Source organism: Pseudopipra pipra, chromosome 5, assembly GCF_036250125.1.
Source record: "Pseudopipra pipra isolate bDixPip1 chromosome 5, bDixPip1.hap1, whole genome shotgun sequence".
NCBI lineage: Eukaryota > Metazoa > Chordata > Aves > Passeriformes > Pipridae > Pseudopipra > Pseudopipra pipra.
This window is the reverse complement of record NC_087553.1, coordinates 6231460-6244564: the sequence shown is the minus strand read 5'-3', so window position 1 is coordinate 6244564 and position 13105 is coordinate 6231460. Positions and strand designations below refer to the sequence as shown.

The 13105-nt window shown below is 54.7% G+C and overlaps 1 long non-coding RNA gene across 1 annotated transcript; it reads right to left on the bottom strand.

Moving 5' to 3' along the window:
• Positions 1–5929: 5929 nt before the first annotated feature.
• On the bottom strand, positions 5930–9829 carry LOC135414031 (uncharacterized). The gene is made up of 2 exons (XR_010430543.1): positions 8993–9829; positions 5930–8281 (listed from the first exon to the last, which is right to left on the bottom strand). It is a non-coding gene; the product is annotated as an uncharacterized LOC135414031 (long non-coding RNA).
• Between the last annotated feature and the right edge of the window lie 3276 nt (positions 9830–13105).

Below are 13105 nucleotides of genomic sequence, written 5' to 3'. Positions count from 1 at the left end.
CAAGATAGCTGTAGAGGCCCTTCCTGTTCTCCTGAAGAGCTCCGGCCAGACTCCAGTCGAGCCGGGCCTTGGCTTTCCCACCCTTGTCCCCAGCTTCCCTCCCCTTGTCCCCATCCTCCCAGGCCACCTGTCCTTGTTTCCGTTCCCCGAAATAGGAAGAAGTCCCCTTAAGTTTTTTAGGTTAAAGTAGGGGTAGGGAAGAATTAGTCGAGTTAAGTTGCGTAGGATAAAGTAGGGCTAGGTGTTAGCAGTGCTCTCCACTGGAATTTCAAAGGACAAGCTAAAGGCCGCCTCATGCTTTCTAGTCCCGTTTCATGACCAAAATGACAAAGGGTGCTTTAGCATGGGCGCTGACCTAGGAGAGCCTAGTATTTAAGATAGACTTGTGGAAGTTTAAAATAAAGATTGGTTTGGAAAGAAAAGGCTCAGGAAGGTTGTGTTTTGAAAGCGAATAATATTTGGGGGTTGGGCTAGGACTTGTTCCTTAGGCAGCTGAGCTGTGTCCCTTGGTGCGGGTGTGTGCAATAGAGCTGTCCTGGAGGCTGAAGGCAGCCCAGGGACGTCTGTAAGCAGAGCTGGGGAACAGCCAGCGAGTGGGTCTTCCTTTCTTGGAAGTAGAAGTTAGTTTTTCAGGATCTCCCGAAGTTCGTGTGTTGCTGCCCTCCCTTTTAGAAGGAGGAGTTCTTGGAAGAGGTGTCTTGCGGGGCTGGGCCGCTGCTAAAGGACAACAGAATATCTAGATGCCTTTCTTGAAATAAAACTAGTGGTTTGATCCACAAGCAGCGCTGGTGGTTCTTTTGGTCAGGCTGTAGTCCTTGATTTGGGGGCAAGAAAGCCTCCTGAAGACCCAAGGCTTTTAGTTGCTGGGGCCGGCGTGCGTTGGGTGGGGCGAAGGAGAAGGGCGCTGCCTGGGGTGGGAGGGATGCGTGGAGGAGAGGGGGAAGTCCTGCTGCGGGCTGGGGCAGAGTGGCCACACGGGGCTGGGCCTGTGAGTGGGGGGATCCCGGCCGGCGGTGCCAGAGGGGACTGAGCAAGTCAAGTGTGTCCGTGTGGGGAATGGAGAGGTGGAATGGCAGGAGGGTGAAAGGATGCCCTGCCCCAATGCAGCCCCTTGGAGCCTCCTTGGGAGGCTCTTGGAGCTGCTGCCTGGAGCAGCTGAAGTCCGAAGCAGCCCGGGAGCACCGCCCCACAGCACAGCCCCCGCAGCCCCTAAGCCAGTCTGAGAATGGCTGGCACCCTGGAAGCGCTGCCTGAGGGGCGGCAGTGGCCACAGGAGGCCAGAGCAAAGAAAAGCAGCACCAGGCGGCCCTTTGGTGCTGGTGGCTCTGACCTCTGGGGATTGGTGTTAGGTGGATCTCCCCCGGATCTAGGAGTGCTAGCTAGGATGTTCTACCCTCTGGTTACTTTGTTTCCATCTGCATGCTGCTAGAGCTGTCCCAAAGGGGAAGAAAACCCACAGCCAAGCTGGAGCACTGGGCAGGAGGGGAGCTGAGTTTCCTTCCAGCGCCAGGCATGGGCAGAGCCCTGGCACCTTCAACGGTGCAGCCCCACAGTCAATGGCCCAGCTCTCCCATCAGAAGGCCTCCCCTGTGGGCAAAGGCTCTGACTCCGCCCAACTTTTCCTGCTGGACCTCCAGGCCGTCGCCAAGGCCATTGGAAGCTCGCAGTGGGCAGCGGGCAGGGGCAGCAGTGGAGGCAGTGCTGCCAGTGGCCCCGAGCCCCCAGGATGGGGCCTGATGGCAGTGGCTCTGGGACATCTGCAGCCTCCTAGAGCTGTGCCAAGGGCAAGAAATCTGAGAGCAAGCGGTGTCCCACGGGGAAGAAAGAAGGAGAAAAAGCTGTCTCAGGAAAGCAGGAAAGCCAGCCAAGGGCACGCTGTCTGGGTTGGGCCCTTGTAGCCGGCCGTGTTGCTGAAGCCCCGCACTGGTTGCCAGGAGGGGCCCAGTTCCCCCAGCAGTGTGGGCAGAGACGCTGAGCTGCACAGCACGTGTCCTGCCCCCGCAAGTCCCCAGGACCCCCCGTTGTCCCAAAGCGGGTTCTTTCCCGCTGAGTGCAAGAGGCCGATCCACACACACGCGGTCGAGGGGTTTGCTTTATTGCCAGTTGTGCACAGAAGGGCGTGCTGGTTGGCAATCCCGAAACCTTCGCAAGGCAATTCGAGCCACAAGTGACTTGTCTCTCCGAGCCTGGGACATCCCGCGGCCACGGCTGGCTGCCCAGGGCGGTGGCAGCGCCAGCTGCGGGATGCAGACAGGGCTGAAGTGCGGGGAGGCCGCGGGCAGCGGGGTCGTGCGGGAGCTGTTGGCTGGGGCCGGCTGGAGCGTCTGTGAGGGGAAAGCGGGGGAGCCCTGTGCCGGGCACAGGCGGTTGCAAGTAGTTGCAGCCAGCCACAGCCAGTTGTGCGCCCCCTGCGCTGCCGTCCTCGGGGCGCCGGGAAACGGCCCATTGTGACAGCGGCGGCGCGTTGCCGGGCCCTTTGTGATGCGGGGCCTCCTTGGGCCCGCGGGCCATTGTGACAGCGCGGGGCCCCGCCCTGCCCGGGAGGCTATTTAGGAGGGCAGAGCCCTGCAGTACCCTCTTTCTCCCAGGAGAGCATCTGTCTCACGAGGCAGCATCTCTCTCGGGGACCTCAGCGGCAGAGGAAGTAGCCGACGCGGAAGATGTGGACGACGAAGAAGTTCACCGACTTGCAGCCACGCAAGTGGCTGTCGAGCTGGCAGAGGAAGCACAAGGTGAAGGATGGGGGAGCAGAGAGCTGCCTTGGGGCCAGGGCTGGGCTTGTGGGCACGGAGGGGCCTGCCGTGCCATGGCAACCGCCTGCCTCTCACAGCGCCTTCTCCTCCTCCTCCTCGCCGCAGGTGGACAACTGGCAGACGCAGGCAGCAGCGCAGGAAGAGGAGAAGAGCGCCTCTTCTGCTGCTGCCGCAGCTGAGCAGGTGAGAGCAGCAGGGGCAGAGAGCCAGGCAGCTGCCCCGCGCAGCCCCAGAGGCCGCGGCCGCGCTGTGCTGGGCACCCTGCAGCGCGTGGCACGCGCCGCCCGCAGCAGGCTGGCGGTTGGGATGCGGCGACGTGGCCAGAAGCCGGAGCCACAGAGGGAGGTGGAACAAGGTAGGGAGGCAGCCAGAGCAGGAACATCCGCAGCAGCAGGGTCAGAGAGGCAGGACTCTGCCCTGCAAAGCCCCTGCTGTCCCCCCAGCCCCTTCCCAAGCCATCTGGAAGCCCTCCGTGGGCAGTGGGCCGGGGCAGCAGCGGGGGCAGTGCTGCCAGTGGCAGAGAGGGAGGACCAGGCCTGCTCCGAGGACGAGAGCCTCTGGGACATCTACAGCCTCTTCGAGCTGTCAACGGGGGATGAAAGCCCAGAGGAAAGCTGGAGCAGTGGGCAAGAATGTAGCTCAGGGTCCCTCCCGTGCCAGGCATGGGCAGAGCCCGGGAGCTCTCAAGCAGGCACAACCCCAGTCCACGGCCCAGGGCTCAGTCTCACAAGCCCTTCCACCAGGGCAAAGACCCCCACCCCGGACGGCTTTCCAGACCGCTGCGCCCTCAGCCCCTTGCCAAGTGACCTGGAAGCTCTCAGTGGGCAGTGGGCAGGGACAGCAGCCGAGGCCGTCCTGCCAGTGGCAGCGAGCGAGGATGGGGCGTGCTGCGAGGAGCTCTCAGACATCTGCAGCCTCCTAGAGCTGCCCCAAGAAGAACGCAGCGGAGACCAAAGGTGGAGGAGGAGAGAAAAGAGGCTCCCCGTGCCCATGCCACGGGAGGCATGGTCAGAGCCCTGGGGCCTTCAAGTGCCCACAGCGACAGCCCGTGCCCCAGTTCGCCCGTGCCTCGGCAGCCCTTCCACCAGGCCACAGGCCCCGAGCCCGGACGCCTGCCCCCCCAGCCCCTCGCCAAGCCAGCTGTCAGCTCCCAGTGGGCAGTGGGCAGGGCTCCCGCACGTCTCCAGGGAGTCCCGAGGGCAAGAAAACGCAGACCCACCGCTGTCCCCGGAAGAAGACAGCCACGGCGAGGAGCTGTCAGAGAACAAAGGGCAAGGCGTCCAAATATACACCATCTGGGTCAAGCCCTCCCTCATTCCGGTGCTGCTGGAGCCTCAGCCTGCTGGCCCGGAAGGGCCCAAATGTCCCTGCGTCATCTGCGCAGAGGCGGCCCAAGAGGCAGTCGGGGACCCGCGCGGCACATCTCCTGCCCCGGCGGGTCCCAGGCACAGCCGGCCAACGGCTGCTGCCCCGCAGCGCCCCACAGGCTGCTGCCCCGCCGTGCTGGACACGCTGCAGCGCACGGCACGTGCCACCCTGAGCAGGATCGCAGCTGTGATCCGGCGACGGGGCCGGCGGCCGGGGGAACAGCAGCACCCGGCTCAAGGCATGGATGCAGCCATGCTGGCAACAGCCCCAGCAGCAGGGGCAGAGAGCCAGGCAGCTGCCCTGCGCGGCCCCTGCCGCCCCCCCAGCCTCTCGCCGGGCCAGCTGGAAGCTGGCAGGGGGCAGCGGGCAGGGGCAGCAGCAGAGACGGTCCTGCCCCTGCCACAGAGCCAGGAGGGGGCCTGCTCTGAGGATGAGAGTCTCTGGGACATCTCCAGCCTCTTAGAGCGCTGCCAAGGGCAAGAAAACACAGCCCGAAGCTGGAGTACTGGCGGAGCAAGTAGTTCTGGCTCCCTCCCGTCTGAGGAGTGGGCAGAGCCCTGGGACTCTTCCTCAGCCACCTCCACCTCCACCTCCACGGACTGAGCTGCTGGGGGCAGGCTGGCACGTGGCCTTACCACCTGCAGCTGCACTTGAAGGAAGAGGCCTTTTTCCAACGAGACAAAGCCCAAAGAAGAACTTGGGGCAACTGCAGACCCTCAGGGGGGCCACTTGCTGGGAGGACGACTTGCTGGCGTGGGACGGACAGTCTTTGGAGCGCTGGCAAGTCAAGCCCTCACCTACAGCTCTCTCAGCACAGCGGCCCTCTCTCTTCAGGGAGGCACTCTGGGCTCTGGGCAGGGCGTTCCGCTGGCCCTGCCTGGCGGGATGGGATGGCGGCTCCCAAGCTGTGGTGGTGACCAGACTGACATCCACCTGATGGCCGGTCACCAGTGGTGTCGCCCAGGGCTCAGTGGTGGGGCCAGTCCTGCTGGTCTCTTGGCTCGGATTGCCCTTTGCCCAGTCCTCCAGGACTTCACCTGACTGCCACCATTGCTCCAAAACCATGGGCAGTGGACTAGCCCCTTTGTCTGCCAGCTCCCTCAGGACCTGGGGATGAACCTCAGCGGGTGCCTTGTGCACATTCAGGTTCCTTACACGCTCTCCAACCTGATCCTCTGCTGCAGGGGACTTGGGCTCTTCTTCTGCCAGTCCCTGCCTTTGCCTTTCTCCACTCGGGCGGCGTGGCTGGAGCGCTTGCTGTCCAAGGCTGAAGCACAGAAGGCATCGAGAGCCTCAGCCTTCTCTTTGTGCCGGACAGCCACGTCTGCCAGTTCCTTCTGGAGAGGGCCCACCTTATCCCTAGTCCGTCTTTAGCAAGATAGCTGTAGAGGCCCTTCCTGTTCTCCTGAAGAGCTCCGGCCAGACTCCAGTCGAGCCGGGCCTTGGCTTTCCCACCCTTGTCCCCAGCTTCCCTCCCCTTGTCCCCATCCTCCCAGGCCACCTGTCCTTGTTTCCGTTCCCCGAAATAGGAAGAAGTCCCCTTAAGTTTTTTAGGTTAAAGTAGGGGTAGGGAAGAATTAGTCGAGTTAAGTTGCGTAGGATAAAGTAGGGCTAGGTGTTAGCAGTGCTCTCCACTGGAATTTCAAAGGACAAGCTAAAGGCCGCCTCATGCTTTCTAGTCCCGTTTCATGACCAAAATGACAAAGGGTGCTTTAGCATGGGCGCTGACCTAGGAGAGCCTAGTATTTAAGATAGACTTGTGGAAGTTTAAAATAAAGATTGGTTTGGAAAGAAAAGGCTCAGGAAGGTTGTGTTTTGAAAGCGAATAATATTTGGGGGTTGGGCTAGGACTTGTTCCTTAGGCAGCTGAGCTGTGTCCCTTGGTGCGGGTGTGTGCAATAGAGCTGTCCTGGAGGCTGAAGGCAGCCCAGGGACGTCTGTAAGCAGAGCTGGGGAACAGCCAGCGAGTGGGTCTTCCTTTCTTGGAAGTAGAAGTTAGTTTTTCAGGATCTCCCGAAGTTCGTGTGTTGCTGCCCTCCCTTTTAGAAGGAGGAGTTCTTGGAAGAGGTGTCTTGCGGGGCTGGGCCGCTGCTAAAGGACAACAGAATATCTAGATGCCTTTCTTGAAATAAAACTAGTGGTTTGATCCACAAGCAGCGCTGGTGGTTCTTTTGGTCAGGCTGTAGTCCTTGATTTGGGGGCAAGAAAGCCTCCTGAAGACCCAAGGCTTTTAGTTGCTGGGGCTGGCGTGCGTGGGGTGGGGCGAAGGAGAAGGGCGCTGCCTGGGGTGGGAGGGATGCGTGGAGGAGAGGGGGAAGTCCTGCTGCGGGCTGGGGCAGAGTGGCCACACGGGGCTGGGCCTGTGAGTGGGGGGATCCTGGTCGGCGGTGCCGGAGGGGGCTGAGTGGAAGGGGCGGCAGGCTGTTGGGCCATCTGCCTGCTCTGAAGCCGCTGGGCAAGCCCCCGTTGCCTGCTGCACGCAGACGTCGTCGTCGTCGGACGTGAGGCAGCGTGCTGGAGAGAGGGCCAGGAGGAACGCAGAGGAGAGGGCCGGGCGCCTGCTGCTTTGAAAGTCTGGAGAAAGCTGATTGGATTTCTTCTCGCAACAAACTGAAGAGATGCCCTTTCCCTGAAGTTCTCATCTCTCCTTTTGGCTTTTCTTACCTTCTCTTCTTTCTTACCTTTTGCTCTTTCTTACTCTTTTTTAAGTCACACCCATATGGAGTAGTTACCTTTCAAAACACTGATGAGCAATTGGCTTTTTCATGACACTTTTTGGTTTTATCCTAAAACAAGCTGATGACTTTATTGCTTTCTACCATCCCCTCTTTGCCCGAGTAGAGCACGTTCTGTGAGGATGGACCTTTCTTCTCTACAAAGCAATAGGGAAGCGACAACCAGCATCATGCAAGAACAGAAGCTGCTGTGCAAGAGCAGTCAGCTGTTTGACTCAAAAGGCTGTTGCTGTGGCTGACAGCTCCTAACTTGCTGCTTTAGGGGCAGCCTTGATCTGCTTCTGGTGGCATCCCAGATCCCCTCTCTGATCTGCAGTCAGATTTGCTGCTTTGGCTGGGCAAAGCAATTGCAGCAAGCTGTTTCTTTACCTGGGCTCCCATTCTGCTCACTGGAGAGACACGTGTCCTTGCACTGGCTCTGATCTACACTTGCTGGCCGCCAGGGCTCATTTCCCAAGGTCTGCTGCAAGCTGTTTTCTTCTCTGTGTCAAGAGCGGGCGATTGAAGCCTTGGACTCATGAGGATGCCTTTAACCTAACCCTTCTTTAGGTCTTTTTCATCTCCCTGTTGCCTGCTGATGCCAAGGCCAGCTTGGTTTACCTGTCACCTGAAGACCAAATTCATGGTGCAGTTTCCACAGTTAACTTAAGGGCCTGCCAAGCCTGAGATGCTTTGGAGCTGCTTCCTGTTCTTTCTGAAATCCAAAATCCTCTTGCAGTGCTGAGGTCTCTTCAACTGGATTAACTACTCTTCATTTGCACAGTATTCCTGCAGAGAGAGATGGCTGAAAAGAGCTGTGAGCATTGTCATGTGGTTAAGTGTTGTTGTTGGAATGAATATTAATATCTCAAAGCCTTATTTTTATTTTTAGTTCATTTTCCCAAGAATAATGGTGTTTAGTTTCTGAGAGAAAAAAATGCATTGCCCGATCAGAGGAAACTAGCACAGAAGAACAGTAGATACACCAGAGCGTTAGAAATTAGCAGTATTTATGGAAGACAGTACGCAGGTAAGTTATGTATCACAAATCTGAAGGATACAGAAAGGTCCAGTTTTCCTTTGGATGTTAACTTTGGAGGGCATAGATATTTTGGCAATCGGACAGCCTAATCCTAACCCAATCCCTAACTGTATCCCTATCTGTAACCCTAACCCTAAACCTAACCATAACCCAAACCCTAAACCCCAATCCTTACCCTAACCATAAGTGTCCCTAAGATGAACCCTAACACAAAACCCTAACTGTAACCCTAACCCTAACTCTAAACCTAACCCTAATCCTTACTAACTTTGAAACAAACTAACTCTAAACCTAATCCTATCCCTAACTCTAACCCTGACCGTAATCATAACTAACTCTAAACTTCACCCTAAACTTAACCTGAATTCAAAACTCTAACTGTAAACCTAATCCTGACCCTAGACCTAACCCTAACCCTAAACCTAATGATTGCCTTTCCACTCAGGAAAAGAAAGACCTGATCCTCCGTCTCTTGTGTGCAGTTCGTGCGCCACTCTCGGCACTACATGGACCACAAGAGCTTTCTGGGAGGGCACCTTTGTTCTGGGAGGAATCTTCGTCCGTATGCAATTTTGGCAGTGGGACTGGCAGTTAGGCGCAGGGCTGAGAAAAGCAAACAACAGCGCTTATACCCAGCAAAGAAAGCAAGGAACCTTTGGCTCTCTGATGCAGTTGGTAGGCCAGCCTGGGCACTCCATGAGCAGCAAGAGCTTTGTGTCCAGGCACCTTTGGTGTGGGAGGAATCATCATCTGTATGGAATTTTGGCAATTGGACAGCCTAATCCTAACCCAATCCCTAACCCTATCCCTATCTGTAACCCTAACCCTAAACCTAACCATAACCCAAACTCTAAACCCCAATCCTTACCCTAACTGTATCTGTCCCTATGACAAACCCTAACACTAAACCCTAACTGTAACACTAACCCTAACTCTAAACCTAACCCTAACCCTAATCCTAACTAACTCTGAAACAAACTATAACTCTAAACCTAATCCTATCTCTAACTCTAACCCTGACCCTAATCGTAACTAACTCTAAACCTAACCCTAAACTTAACCAAATTCAAAACTCTAACTGTAAACCTAACCCTAAACCTAACCCTAATCCTAACCTAACCCTAACTATAACCCTAATGATTGCCCTTCCACTCAGGAAAGAAAGCCCTGACCCTCCATCTCTAGTGTGCAGTTGGTGCACAACTCTCGGCACTATGTGGACAGCAAAAGCTTTCTGGGAGGGGACCTTTGTTCTTGGGAGTAATCTTCGACCTTATGCAATTTTGGCAGTTGGGATGGCAGTTGCAGCACAGGGCTGAAAAAAGCAAACAACAGCCTTTATCCTCTGCAAAGAAAGCATGGAACCTTTAGCTTTGAGGTGCAAGTTGTGGGCCAGCCTGGGCACTAGGTGGGCAGCAAGAGCTTTCTATCCTGGCACCTTGGTCTGGAAGGAATCTTCGTCTCTTTGCAATTTTGTAAGTTGGGCTGGCAGTTTGAGCACAGGACTGCAAAAAGAAAACAACAGTCCTTATTCGAGCAAAAATAGCCTGGAAACCTTGGCTTTTTGGTGCAGTTGGTGGGCCAGTCTGGGCACTCTGCGGGCAGCAAGACTTTTCTGTTCTGGTACCTTTTCACTGGGAGAAATCTTCATTCCTATGGAATTTCAGCAGTGAGCTGGCCATTTCATCACAGGGCTGAAAAAAGCCAAAATAAGCCCTTATTTCCCACATGGAAATAATGGAAGCTTTGGCTTTCTGGTAAAATCTGCCAGCCAGCCTGGGCATTACACGTGCAGCAAGAGCTTTCTGTAGTGGCACCTTTTCTCTGAAAGGAATCTTCATTTGTCTTCCATTCTGGGGAGGTGGGACAGGCACTTGAAGCGCGGGACAGAAAAAAGTGAAGAGCAGCCCTTTTACCCATGACAGAAAGCCTGTAAGTTATGGATCTAAAGTGCAGTTAGTGCAGCAGCATGGGCATTCTGTGCACAGCAAGAGCTTTCTTGAGTGGCACCTTTTGTCTGGGAAGAATTTTAGTCCATCTAAAACTTCATGACTTGGAATGCCAGTAGGAGCACAGGGCTGAAAAAAGGGAACAACAGCCCCTCCGCGAGGACAAAAACTCTGTAAGCTTTCGCTTTCAGGTGCAGTTGGTGGAGCAGCCTGGGAACTCTGTGGGCAGCAAGAGCTTTCTTGTGTGGCACCTTTTATCTGGGAGGAATCTTGGTCCATCTGGAATTTGGGGAGTCAGAATGGCTATAGCATCACAGGGCTGAAAAAACCTAGGAGCAGCCCTTATCCTCAGGAATGAAAGTCTCCTATATTTGTATTTCTAATGCAGTTGGTGGGGTAGTTGGAGCACTTCGAGGGCAGCAAGAGCTTTCTTGAGTGGCACCTTTTGTCTGGGAGGAAACTTGGTGCATCTGGAATTTCGGGAGTCGGAATGTCAGTAGAAGCAAAGGGCTGAAAAAAGAGAGAAACAGCCCTTATCCCAAGGAAAGAAAGCCTGTCAGCTTTGGCTTTGAAGTGCAGTTGGTGGAGCAGCCTGGGCACTCTGTGGGCAGCAAGAGCTTTCTTGTGTGGCACCTTTTATCTGGGAGGAATCTTGGTCCATCTGGAATTTGGGGAGTCAGAATGGCAGTAGCATCACAGGGCTGAAAAAACCTAGGAGCAGCCCTTGTCTTCAGGAAAGAAAGTCCCCTATATTTCTATTTCTAATGCAGTTGGTGGGGTAGCTGGAGCACTCTGTGGGCAGCAAGAGCATTCTTGTGTGGCATCTTTTGTCTGGAGGAATCTTCATTTTTCTTCCATTTTGGGGAGCTGAGACAGGCACTTGAAGCGCAGAGCGGAAAAAAAGGGAACAGCAGCTCCTTCCCCAAGTACAAAAAGCGTGTAAGGTTTGGCTTTCAGGTTCAGTTGTTGGGGCACCCTGGGCACTCTGTGGGCAGCAAGAGCTTTCTTCTGTGGCACCTTTTGTCTGGGAGGAATCTTGGTGCATCTGGAATATTGGCAGTCGGAATGGCAGTAGCATCACAGGGTTGAAAAAAGGGAGAAACAGCCCTTATCCCCAGGAAAGAAAGCCTCCTAGATTTGCCTTTCTGATGCACTTGAAAGACCAGCCTGGGCACTCTGTGGGCAGCAAGAGCTTTCTTTTCTGTCTCCTTTTATCTGGGAGGAATCTTGGTGCATCTGGAATTTTGGGTGTCAGAATGGCAGTAGAAGCAAAGGGCTGAAAAAACCTAGGAGCAGCCCTTGTCCTCAGGAAAGAAAGTCTCCTACATTTGTATTTCTAATGCAGTTGGTGGGGTAGCCGGAGTACTTTGTGGGCAGCAAGAGCTTTCTTGAGTGGCATCTTTTCTCTGGGAGGAATCTTCCTTTCTCTTCCATTTTGGGGAGCTGAGACAGGCACTTGAAGCGCAGGGTTAAAAAAAGGGAACAGCAGCTCCTTCCCCAAGAACAAAAAGCATGTAAGGTTTGGCTTTCAGGTGCAGTTGGTGGGGTAGCCAGAGCACTCTGTGGGCAGCAAGAGCTTTCTTGTGTGGCACCTTCTGTCTGGGAGGAATCTTCCTTTCTCTTCCATTTTGGGAAGCTGAGACAGGCACTTGAAGCGCAGAGCTGAAAAAAGGGAAAAACAGCCCTTATCCCCAGGAAAGAAATCCTGTGAGTTTTGGCTTTCAGGTGCAGTTGGTGGAGCAGCCTGGGCACTCTGTGGGCAGCAAGAGCTTTCTTGTGTGGCACCTTTGTCTGGGAGGAATCTTCATTTCTCTTCCATTTTCGAGAGCTGAGACAGGCACTTGAAGCGCAGGGTTAAAAAAGGGGAACAGCAGCTCCTTCCCCAAGAACAAAAAGCATGTAAGGTTTGGCTTTCAGGTGCAGTTGGTGGTGCACCCTGGGCACCCTGCAAGCAGCAAGAGCTTTCTTGTGTGGCACCTTTTGTCTGGGAGGAATCTTGGTGCATCTGGAATTTTGGCAGTCGGAATGGCAGTAGCATCACAGGGTTGAAAAAAGGGAGAAACAGCCCTAATCCCCAGGAAAGAAAGCCTCCTAGATTTGCCTTTCTGATGCACTTGAAAGACCAGCCTGAGCACTCTGTGGGCAGCAAGAGCTTTGTTTTGTGTCTCCTTTTGTCTGGGAGGAATCTTGGTGCATCTGGAATTTTGGGAGTCAGAATGGCAGTAGAAGCAAAGGGCTGAAAAAAGGAAAAAACAGCCCTTATCTCCAGGTAAAAAAGCCTCCGACATTTGCGTTTCTGAGGAAGTTGGTAGGTCAGCCTGGGCACTCTGTGGGCAGCAAGAGCTTTCTTGTGTGGTACCTTTTATCTGGGAGGAATCTTGGTCCATCTGGAATCTGGGGAGTCAGAATGGCAGCAGCATCACAGGGCTGAAAAAACCTAGGAGCAGCCCTTATCCTCAGGAAAGAAAGTCTCCTACATTTGTATTTCTAATGCAGTTGGTGGGGTAGTCGGAGCACTCTGTGGGCAGCAAGAGCTTTCTTGTGTGGCATCTTTTGTCTGGAGGAATCTTCATTTTTCTTCCATTTTGGGGAGGTGGGACCGGCACTTGAAGCGCAGAGCTGAAAAAAAGGGAACAGCAGCTCCTTCCCCAAGTACAAAACGCGTGTAAGTTTTGGCTTTCAGGTTCAGTTGGTGTGGCACCCTGGGCAGTCTGTGGGCAGGAAGAGCTTTCTTCTGTGGCACCTTTTGTCTGGGAGGAATCTTGGTCCATCTGGAATTTGGGGAGTCAGAATGGCAGTAGCATCACAGGGCTGAAAAAACCTAGGAGCAGCCCTTATCCTCAGGAAAGAAAGTTTCCTACATTTGTATTTCTAATGCAGTTGGAGGGGTAGCTGGAGTACTTTGTGGGCAGCAAGAGCTTTCTTCAGTGGCACCTTTTGTCTGGAGGAATCTTCCTTTCTCTTCCTTTTTGGGGAGGTGGGACCAGCACTTGGTGGGCAGGGCTGAAAAAAGGAAACAGTAGCCTCCTCCCCCAGGAGAGAAAGCCTGTGAGCTTTGGTTTTCAGGTGCAGTTGGTAGGTAAGCCTAGGCACTCCGTGGGCAGCAAGAGCTTTTTTGTGTTGTACCTTTATCTGGGAGCAATCTTCATTTCTCTTCCATTTTGGGGAGCTAATAGAGGCACTTGAAGCGCAGAGCGGAATAAAAGGGAACAGCAGCGCCTTCCCCAAGTACAAAAAGCCTGTAAGGTTTGGCTTTCAGGTTCAGTTGGTGGTGCACCC